Raw genomic sequence first — 12,090 nt, 5'->3', positions numbered from 1 at the left:
CTGAGCAATTAGAGGCTTTCCCTTTCAAGAGGTTTTGCTCAGAGGTGCTAATCGCGCATCAGAAACTGCCTCCGTTTCTTAATCTGGGCTTCCCTGGTGCAATTTTTTGCCTTTTGCGGACTTTTCGTTAGCAGATATAAAGCTTAAATTTTATGAAAATAATGATTCCGTAAGTTGTTGACACTGAGCCTTAAATTGTATTTTTGTGATGTCAGCGCTGTCTAGTACCCATTTAACCATGTCCGTGTATGGAAGAATTTTGGGCCTTGCCACTATCCAGTGTAAGAATGAGAAAGATAGCTCTGTAATAGACGCCTCAAAAAACCCATGTGAGCCTGCAGTAGCTGTAACCTCCATCATTTTGGGATTCTCTTCCTCAAGTAGAGTATACATGCCTTCCCAAGTAGTAATACCAGTGTCTTTGTTATAGGCGGTGCCTGTATACAATGGCGTCATTTCTTGGTCTTCAGAACTCAGAGCTTTGCCTTTCTTTCCCATAGTATCTTGAATACTACTTTGTATAATTCTTTGTTCTTTGTTCCCACAGTTTACAAATGAGATGAGAATCATGATAAGGAAAAGGTGACGGGAAAGCTTTAAATGCCGAAGACATATAAAATATACCACCTTATGTGAAATGGCTCTTCGATAAGTACAAAACCCTATTTCATTAATGATTGGAAACTAACTCATTAATTAGCATTAAAGTGCATAACGAGGTCTTGGTGTATGGAAAATACTTTTTTGAACAACGAGCTCGAAAGATTTTTGATGAAGCGATTTTACGATTTGCTTCGCAATATCATAGATCGCAACATCGCAATATTTCTCTATCGCTTTATCATTCTATCGCAATATCGCAATATTGCAACATTGCAGCATCGCAATATCGATACATCGTAATATCACTTTAGCGTAGCATATGACAATCATCCGCTAATGTGTTTTCTGCGAAATTTGATTTTTGATATGAGCCATCAGATATCGACAGTTTGAGATTTTTCAGCGTAAGTGATATTTGATGCATGCGATGCAATGAAGTTTCGCATCGTGATCTCGCAAGCTTAGAATTATGTTTGTAAGGAGGTATCTGTTATCCTTTTTGCGATGTGATATTTCTTAAGGAGTGATTTTATCCTACCTTATCATAAAAATTAAGCTTTTTAGATTTTTCAAGGGCATTCTCCTAAGTTTATGATGGTAAGTTTTATTGAAAAAGGAAATTCAAGCACTAATTGATTTTTAAATTTTTTGACTAAGGGCCCCCACTTATTTAGTATTAGTAATAACACTAAATAAGAAGGGGGGTTGTTGCTGGCCACAACAATTGGCGATTCACTTGGAAGAACCAGTTATCTCTGCTTTTCTTTTGAATTTTTTAAACTTGCAAAACAGAAAATTTTCCAGAAAATCAAACTCTATTATAAAAAGACAAAGTACATTATGCTTTTACCTATCAATGATATTTCATTTCTTCTATTTTTAATTTTGATTATTTACTCCCTCAAGCTAGTCCTTGTATCTATATCAGTCACTACTTGGTTTATAAAGATAAAAACAAAGCCTTCTCTGTAAATCAGTTTTAAATATGCTCATTTGTCGTAGGTAGAGCCTCTACTGCCAGCAGGCATTTATAGCCTCGACAAGGTTACCTGTTACCCAACAATGATCCTGTATCCCACTTAGAGAGATATACAATTTTCAAAGAAAAATCCATATTCACACTTATTGCTCTCATTTTTCTTTCTTACCCTTAAAGAACAATGTCTTGGTTTGGTGGCCAATTTATGATAGTGCCATTCACTTGATTTATAACTTTGCTGAACAAGTTGGTTCGTGATGAGACCCCTTGTCTTTTGATTTCAACAATCTTTGAGTCATTGCCATATTGTGGTATGCAATATTGGCAAAGTCAGCAAGCTATAATATCTATGATCATGACAAGTCAGCTCATGATGAGACCTCTTACTCTTTAAGTTAAAGTGTATCATTGGATTATTCCTTGAACGTTGTAATTTCCTAGGTGAGGAGGAAGTCATTGTTTCCTTAAGATTGCTCTGGATGACAATGGTAGAGTTTTTGGAAAGAGCTTTTCTACAAATAATCTTCGTTTTGTTATTGATACCTTTCATTGGACTGATATAAAACAATTTCCCACTAAAGGTCATTTTTCATCAAAATTTACAAGGTTGAAACTAGTATCATTTCTAGGCCTAGAGCCTTTAACTGTATCTTTCAATGATAATGATCAATTTTCTAAAAGAATTCTATTTATACAAGTGAAAAACAAAATCTAACAGAGAATTTGTGTCTTTTTCGTGAATTCTGAATGCAACCATTTACAATTGGTTTTATTATGAAATAAAAAAAATAAAAAAAATTAATTTACAAGATAGAAGAATGATCTCCTATGGAAAATATTTTTTGAGGATCTGTCCGTTAATAGGTAAAGATTCTATTTTTCCTATTAAATCCTGTAACATAAAAGTAGATAGACCTATGACTTCTGTGATTTGAAAAGGGCCAAGCCACATTCGTTGAAATTTTGTATGTTTCCCTTTTTCCTCATGAGGCTTGTCCCATTTTAGAACTAGATCTTCCATCTGAAAGTCCTTTCTGGATATTATTTTTGAATCAAAAGAAGCTTTTACTAATGCTTGGTGATGAGCATGAGTTATTTTAGCCTGTTCTTGTTTTTCTTCTAACTTAATTGTTTCCAATTGCCTTAGTTGTAAGGAAGAAGTTGGTGCTTCATCAATATATTGAACTAAGGCTAAAGAGGGAATTGCTAAATGAGTTGGAAGAACTACTTCTTTCCCATAAACTAAATTAAAGGGAGAAGATCCAATGGAGGCTTTCTGCGTTATTCGATCTGCCCATAAAGCATATATTAAAGACTTGTGCAAATTTTTGTGATTTTGATCAATGGTTCTCTTAATGGTTTTGATTAAGTTTTTATTTGTAGATTCAGCTAACCCATTCCCTTGTGGGTAATAATTGGCAGAGTATTTAAGCTTGAAACCCCTCTTGATTGCAAATTTAGTCATTGCATTACCAGAAAAATATGATGCATTATCAAACATTAAAGCAGAAGGCAACCCAAACCTGGTGATTATGAACTAATCTATGAACTCGATGATGTGTTCGGTATTAGCCGTCTTGAGAGGGACTACTTCTACCCATTTAGTGAAGTAATATGTTGTTGTAAGGATATATCTATGTTGTTTAGAGGAGAGAGGAACAATCTCACCTATTATGTCCAATCCCCATTGATCAAAAGGTTGCTCAATGTTGATTGGTTGCGGCGGCAATGATGGTTTATTTTGTCTCCCAGTAGCGGTTTGAAAAACTTGACATTTCCTTGCGTAGTTATGTGAGTCTTTGAATAATGTGGGCCAGTAATAGCCTGCACGTAAGATTTTATGTGCAGTAGCGTCTCTAGCATAGTGCTTGACTACTGGCCCATCATGGAGTTCTTGCAATACCTTTTCAGCTTCAAATTTCTTAAGACATCTAAGGAGAACAGAATCATAATTTATTCTAAAAGAACATCTATCACGAGATGATATTGTTTAGCCTTCAACCTTAGAGATATTTTCTTGCTATGATTGAGGTTTGAAGGAGCATATCCATGCTTTAGATAAAATATGATATCAGCGTATAATGATTCAACATCGTTTAGGCTTACCTCATACATTTGTATCTCTGTAGATGGCATTTTAGAAATAAGTGATGCTCCAACCAGCATTTTGCAAAAGCCTTGACCTTTTACAATACTTGCTGGTTTGATTTCTACGTCATATTCATGTAAGGCAGTAACCTAATTGGCTCTTTTCTCACCCACATCTTTCTGTACTAAGAGATTTCTTACCGTTGGAAATGGTACTATGATTTTTGTATGGGTCTTAAGTAGAAAGGATCTGAAATATTTAATTGCTTTGAAAACATCATAAGCTTGTTTCTCTATATCTGAATAATTTAACTCAGCCCCCTGTAAATTTGAACTGAAAAAAGCAATTGGAGCTTCTGCCTTGTCTTGATTTGCTTGAGTGAGTATCGTAGCATATGATCTACCAGAGGCAAATGTATATAAAATAAAAGGATCAGAAAAATTTGGAGTTGCTAAAGATGGAGCGTTAAAAATTGCTTGTTTGATTAGATTGAATGCCTCATATTCATCTTGGCCCCATTTGAAGTTTGAGTTCTCTTTAATCATTACTTGTAAAGGAGACACGATTCTTGAAAATTCTGGAACAAATCTCTTTACAAAATTAATCTGGCGAAGGAAAGATTGCATAGCTTTCTTGTTGTGAGGTAGGGGTATTTCGGAAATCTCCTTGATTCTGTCAGGATCAATATGAATTCCAGATTTTGACACTATGAATCCAAGAAGTTTTCCTTCACTTAATGCGAAAAAGGATTTTTTCGAGTTAAGTGAAATTCCATACCTTTGACAATGTTGGAAGATTTGTTTTAAATCTCTAAGATGATTGCCTTATTTCTTGGAATATACAGTTATATCATCCAAGTAGATTATCACTGATTTGTTAACTAATCCCTTGAATGCAATGTCCATGGCTCACTGAAATGTGGCACCAGTGTTGATCAGACCAAAGGGCATCTTTTGATATGCGTAAGTGCCCCATTTGGTTCTGAATGTCGTTTTTAATTGATAATCAAGATGAACCAACACTTGGTTGTATCCTGAGAGTCCATCCAAGAAGGAAATTAATTCTGATCCTGCGACTGCCTGTAGTATTTGTTCCATAGGAGGTAAAGGAAAATTATCCTTTTGATAGGCTTTGTTAAGGTTTTGAAAGTCAATGCAAATTTTAATGTCTTCGATTTTCTTTCTAACGGGAACCATATTGGAAACCCATTTGGAATGTCAAATGGGAAAAATGATTTTGGCTTTCAATAACTTATTGTGTTCATATTTGATCTGGTTTTCTAGATTGGGATGGATCTCTCTTAGCTTTTGCTGGACAGGTTTTTCATCGTTTAGAATTGGGATAGTATGTTGGATGATAGAAGTGTCATAAGTTTTGAGTTCATCGTAGTTCCAAGAAAAGACACTTTTGTATTGTCTCAATAGACGAATATACGCTAATTTTTCTTCAGGAGCTAGGCCAAGGCCTAGGTTGATATTCTATGGTTTGGCATCAGTTCCTAGATTTACTAATTCATAGTTCAAAGTTGAACTTTTCAGTTTTGAATTGGTAGATCTTTTAAATAGATCTTTCAAATCATAAAGGTCTTCTAACTTGACCACTGATTTTGGCATATCATTATTAGTGCTATCTTGTTGCAATTGTCTGTCATGTTGGTCCTCATCAATTATCTGATTGGTGTAAGATCCTTCAGATGTGAGAAAGCTCAAAATATCAGGATCATTGTTAAAAATACTCCAATTGGTAATGTTATCAGGAATTGAGGGTCTAAAGCTTAATTCGATTGAAAATCGATAAGGGCTATAGTCTTCTGAAGGAATGAGCTTGGAAGCTACGTTAGCTAGGAGGTATGCACTAGCATTTTGGAGTCTGGGAATTGATGAAATATTGAATGCTATAAAGTGTTCAGTTAGATCTTGAACTAAAGATTGGTAATGTTTTAAATGACTTGATAAACAATGTATAGTATTGCATACCTGTCTGAATACAATTTTAGAATCTTCGAAAACTTGAAGATATTTGATGTCTGATTCGATTGCTTTGTATAATCCTTGGACTAAAGCCTCATATTCTACAGTATTATTGGTGCAATCGAATTCGAGTCTACAAGTTAGCATAGTTTTGTTTCCCTCTGGACTGATTAACACGCATCCTGCTCCTGCTCCTTCATTAGACTTAGAACCATAAAAAAATAACTTCCAAAATAAATATTTATTTATAGGACTATTTATAAAATTAATACATTTAGAACTATTTGTTTGAGAGAAATTTTCTACTTGAGATAAAACAAAATGTTCTAAGTAAGGTGAAGTATGAGCATTAAAATTTCCTAAGAAAGAATCTACTAAGTAGTTGCCAATGATGTTATTTTTGTATGCTACTGGTTCATTCTCTCCTTCCAGTTCCATTACTATGTATTTCTGATGTCTTTCTCACTCAAATTTTATCTGATTTGGTTTACCGTTGTAAGGGATCCACATGTGCGACCAGTCAGTTGCAAAGTATCCATGAAGTTTTTCTGACCAATCTCTGCTAAGAATTAAGCCATAAAATTTTGGAATATCAGCAACTAAAATGTCGATAGCTTGACATAGCTTTGGATTGGATGACAGCCTTATGGTAAACTGACTTAATTCACCGATTACTTCAATTTGCGATCGATCTAGCTGAACTATGTGCACAACAGAATTTTGCGGTTGAACATTCAACTTTGCACATATTGATTTTGGTAGAATATTAGATGAAGCTCCAAAATCCACTAAGCAATTATGCAAATTTTTATTGAACATTTCATAAGTAAGAAGAAATGGGGAGTGTGAGATCTCGACCTTCCACCAATTAAAGCGATGTCATTTGGATCAACTTTCTTAATCACGTTAGTTGGAGGTCTTCCCATTTCATGGGAAGCTTGAGAGATTACAGCGGCGGGCAAAGGTGCAACTGGTACAGCATGTAATTCTTTCAAAATTACCTTTTGTTGGTGCTTTAACTTGCTCAATTCGTAAAAAGTGATGTTAGCCCTAGTCTTTTTCATATCTTCTATGATATTATACTCCATTTCATCCAAAACGATCAATGTTTTTGATGGAGTTGATGAATCTGTTTGGACTGGGCTGGTTTGAGTCGCTTTAGGTGCGTTTTCTTGGCTGCGACTTTATCCTTAGTCATTAAGCTTGTGCTCTTTGGCTTAGGAATAGGTTGAGGAGGATCAAGTTGATTTCTACTTCGAGTACTAACTGGGGATGCCTCTTGATCCTATTCATCTAGGAGGATGAAGTCCCACATACCTTGTACCTCTACAACTTCTTCTTCATCGATATGCTCTTCGGTAACAATTTCCTCTTCTTCTTCTTCCAATTTAGCATTTGTGATAGCATTTGGCGGCTTTGAATCGGTTGAAGGGTTTCTTCTATAAGGCTTGTACGACTTTTTAGAAGAAGTTTTTGCCACTTGTTTCTTAATGTCAACCATTTCATTAAACATGGTTTTCAAAAATTTTTGCAATCCTTCTAAATCGAATGGATCTTTCTATTGTTTTTTTTGGGGGTCTTCCCTCAAAGTAACCTTCTTGGATTTTCGTTCTTCTATCACGTTTTTCTTTTCTAGAGCTATGATACATTTCTCTACCGCTATTGCTTCTTTCATATTGTCGGCTAAAGTTGTTTTGTTGGCCCTATCAACGAAGATTTCTATGTTTGACCGTAAAGCAGAGATGTACTGCTCACTTCGCACTTCTTCACTAGGCTTGGAAGCAGTAGGAATTTTATTTAACAGTTTATTGAAACGTGAATTACAATATTTGATAGGTTCCTTTGACTCGGCCCTAAGGTTAGACAGGTCGTTGATCAGTGTCGCCGTAGACCTGTCATCACCGAACTTAGTCAGGAATTATTCTTGGAAGATATCCCAACTAGTGATAGATCCAGACAGTAATGAGAAATACCATGATCTGGATGCTCCTTGTAGAGTATAAGGGAAAAGTCAGGCGACAACATCTTCGTTGGTCACTCCATTGAGATTTATGGATAACATAAAGTTATTTATATGTTCCTCTGCTAGCATGCCTGCTTCAGGATTAAACTTAGGTAGCCATTTTTCAGGATGGGCCAGTAACTGACTCAAGGGCATAGGCATTAAGACTGGCCTTGGGTTATTCCATGGATATTGGGACATTGCTAAACTACTAATAGAGGAAAGTGCAGAAGATGATCCCTGCGATTGAGAAGATGAGGATATTATGACTCCAGATGATTGAGAAAAAGGATTAGAAGTTCCTGTGGACTGGTGGACAATAATATTAAGTGGAGGAGTGGATGGTTGACTTTGTAGTGGAGAGGTGGAGATGGATGATTATGATGAAAGAGTCTCACTATCGGACCCTTCAGGAAATTTCCTTGCTCTTTTTCTTGTAGGTAGAGGTAACTTAGTTGGCTGAACACAAAACATTTCGCTCTTTAATCTGGTAAGAGGATGAGCAGGGTTATATTGTGAAGTCGCGTTGCCTTGTGATTTATCAGATCTATGAGGTGATATAGAAAATCGCTGGAGTTTATGGATCAAAGATTCAAGTTCAGGAGGTTCAATAGTAGATTTTTCTGAAATGTGAGGGTTTGTAGAAGCGGTTGTTGTTCTTTCGACTTCTGACTCTAGATTTAAAGCTTCTATGTGCGATGGAGAAGTCGAGGGAGATGGTGAGGGCGATTTACTCTCAAAATGGTATTTAGATTTAGAATTACTTGCCATTCACAATTTGGGGCCCTCCTTCTAGCACCAAATATGTTGAAGCTTTGAAAATTGGGTCTACAACCAGGGGGATACCCACCCGGTCCAGACCTTGGTTAGCAACTCCTTTTCCATTTGGTATAGTGGGTCTGACTGGGGATATGGGACCAGTTTCCCAATTTATGTGTGTGTGTGTTGAGATTTGATATTTCCTTTCTAAAAGTTCCTAAGTGAAATTCTTTTACCTTAACTCTAATCTAATAACATGAAATTTTATTCTAATAAACAGAAATATCTAATTCTACACTAACCCAGGGTGTAATGTTTCCGTTATGAGATCTAAAATGATTTCAAATAACAATTGGTAATAAAGATCATTCAATTGTTATAAGAAGAGAATTGAATAGAGATAAACCACTTCATATAAAAAGTTAGACAAAACAGTTGTGCAAAACATATCGCATAATAAGCTATTCATACATTAAGCATAAATAAATAGCTATCATTGTACAGAAGTGCCAAATGATAATTCAAGCATTCACGCATCAATATATAAACAACTGAACATAAATATCACTTTAACATAAAGGCAGAAAGAGTTAAGAGATAAAAGTACCATTTATAACTAGTTCTACTCATGAGCTTCAAGTGATAATGATTTATCTCTTCTTAATCCAACAACCACTAAGAGTACAAAAGTGCAACATCAGTAGTAGATATTAAATGCAGATATCAATAAATCCCATTCCATTCATTCATCAAAACCTCCTCGGAGGGTGCAAAAGTGCATGTTCTGAGGACAAGCTTTTGACAAATTTCAGGACCCTTCTCTAAATGCATGAGAAGGGTTTAAATACTACTAACTAAATCTAAAAATAACTTATTACAAAAATGTAGGATACGGTTTAAATGACCATCCTCATTTCATGCAAAAATAAAGAAAAATTAATACTAACATTGAATCTAAAATTAAAACTAACAACTAACTATTTCTATATCTGTTCCTTGAAATTGCAACCGTTCAACATTTGTTTAAGAAGAGTCATCTGGCTGACTTCCGACTTTAACTGTCCTACAAAAATGGCGTCGGAAAGAGCTAGCGTCTATCTCCAGCCTGTCTACAATGGTTGTGCATAAATACATACCATTTTGAAGATATTTCTAACAAATACCACTGGTTTTAGGACTCAAGTTTTACTTTTTTACCTCTAGCATTGTTTTCTTACAAATTTCTGGGCTTACAGGTGACTGAGAAATTAGAGGCTTTCCCTTTCAAGAGGTTTTTCTCAGCAATGTGTGATTAGCACTAGGCACTAATCGTGCATCAAAAACTGCCTTCGTTTCTTGATCCGGGCTTCCCTGGTGCGATTTTTTTCCTCTTGCGCGCTTTTTTTTAGCAGATATAAAGCTTAAATTTTGTGAAAATAATGATTCCGTAAGTTGCTGACACTAAGTCTTAAATTATCTGTTTGTGATGTCAGCGCTGTCCAGTACCCATTTAACCATGTCCGTGTATGGAAGAATTTTGGGCCTCGCTGTTATCCGGTGTAAGAATGAGCAAGCTAGCTCTGTAATAGACACCTCAGAAGACCCATGTGAGCCTGTAGTAGCTATAACCTCCATCATTTTGGGATTCTCTTCCTCAAGTAGACTATACATGCCCTCCTAAGTAGTAATACCAGTGTCTCTATTACAGACGGTGTCTGTATACAAGGGCGTCATTTCTTGGTCTTCAGAACTCAGAGCTTTGCCTTTCTTTCCCATAGTATCCTGAATACTACTTTGTATAATTCTTTGTTCTGTGTTCCTGCAGTTTACAAATGAGATGAGAATCATGATAAAGAAAAGGTGACAGGAAAGCTTTAAATGCTGAAGACATATAAAATATACCACCTTAAGTGAAATGGCTCTTTGATAAGCACGAAACCCTATTTCATTAATGATTGGCAACTAACTCATTAATTAGCATTAAAGCGCATAACCAGGTCTCGGTGTATGGAAAATATTTTTTTGAACAATGAGCCAAAAATATTTGCGATGAAGTGATTTTGCGATTTGCTTCGCAATATCGCAATATCGCTCTATCGCTTTATTGCAATATCGAAATATCGCAACATCGCGATATCGCAACATCGCAACATCGAAACATCGCGATATCGCAACATCGCAACATCGCAACATCGCGATATCGCAACATCGCAACAACACAACATTGCAACATCGCAATATCGCATCATTGCAATATCGCTGGAGTGTAGCATATGGCAATCATCCATTAATTTGTTTTCCGTGAAATGCGATTTGCGATATGCGCCATCGCATATTGGCAGTTTGAGGTCTTTTAGCGTAAGTGATATTTGATGCGATGAAGTTTTGTATCGCGATCTCGCAACCTTAGAATTGTGTTTGTAAGGAGGTATCCATTATCCTTTTTGCGATGCAATATTTCTTAAGGAGTGATTTTATCCTACCTTATCATAAAACTTAAGCTTTTTAGATTTTTCAAGGGTATTCTCCTAAGTTTATGATGGTAAGTTTTATTGAAAAAGGAAATTCTAGCACTAATTGATTTTTAAATTTTTTGACTAAGGGTCTGCACTTATTTAGTATTAGTAATAACACTAAACAAGAAGGGGGGTTGTTGCTGGCCACAACACCAAGGCACTAATATTATAAACCCAACGTATATAAACCCTTAGAAAAATATTATAAACATTAAAATAAACATAATCGACCATCATTGATTTACATATTGAGACAATTCCTATCACAATTCCATTTTGGACCATGGTCGACATTATAATAAACCATGTTTGACTCAGGAATAAAAAACCCATGTGATTGCCCAAGGGATTAATACTAAATCCCCAAGGGATTATGAACCTAAGGCAATATTATCAAACAAAAGGGACTATTAATATAAACCCAAGGGATTGATATAATAAACGTGAAGGAATAATAAACCCAAGGGATTAACACTAAAACCTCAAGGGATTATGAACCTAAGGAATTATTAATATTAAAAAGTTGAAGAATGAAGAAAACCAATAATTTGATATTATAAACCATTGGGAATTAATAAACCCAAGGGAAAAATATTAGAAACCAAAGGGATAAAAAATGGCAAGGGATTAATAGGAATTAATTTTTTAAACCCAATGGATTGATCAACCCACGTGACTATGAATATTATAAACCTAATGGATCAATAAACCCTAGGGATTGTTAATATTATGAAAGTAGCATGTCAATAAATTGAAGGAATAAACATTGTAAATGTAAGGGATTAATATTAAACCTTAGGACTATTATTTAAACCTTAATATTGGGGATCAATAAAACAAAGGGAATAAATGATAAACCGAAGGAATTACTAAGATTACAAACTTAAAGAACAAATAAAACTAATCATTTAATATTATAAACCCAAGGAAATAGTAAACCGAACCTAAGCCCTAAATCCATGACATCAATATATAAACATAAATAATGTTATAACACAAAAAAATAATAAAAAACATAAACCTAAACCAATATAAGAACCACATTGCAAACCATAAGGCACTAAAATATGATAAATCATCATTACATTAATAATAACACATTTATGTCACTACATTGTAAACAATAAATAGAATTTAAGCCATAAATACATTGATAGCAATACATGAATGTATTAATAGTATAAATCTCAAGA

Source organism: Pinus tabuliformis, chromosome 3_1, assembly GCF_031772625.1.
Source record: "Pinus tabuliformis cultivar Carrire ecotype Pingquan chromosome 3_1, CPIR1, whole genome shotgun sequence".
Classification (NCBI taxonomy): Eukaryota; Viridiplantae; Streptophyta; class Pinopsida; order Pinales; family Pinaceae; genus Pinus; species Pinus tabuliformis.
The sequence above is the reverse complement of the archived record's forward strand: the minus strand, read 5'-3'. Positions refer to the sequence as shown.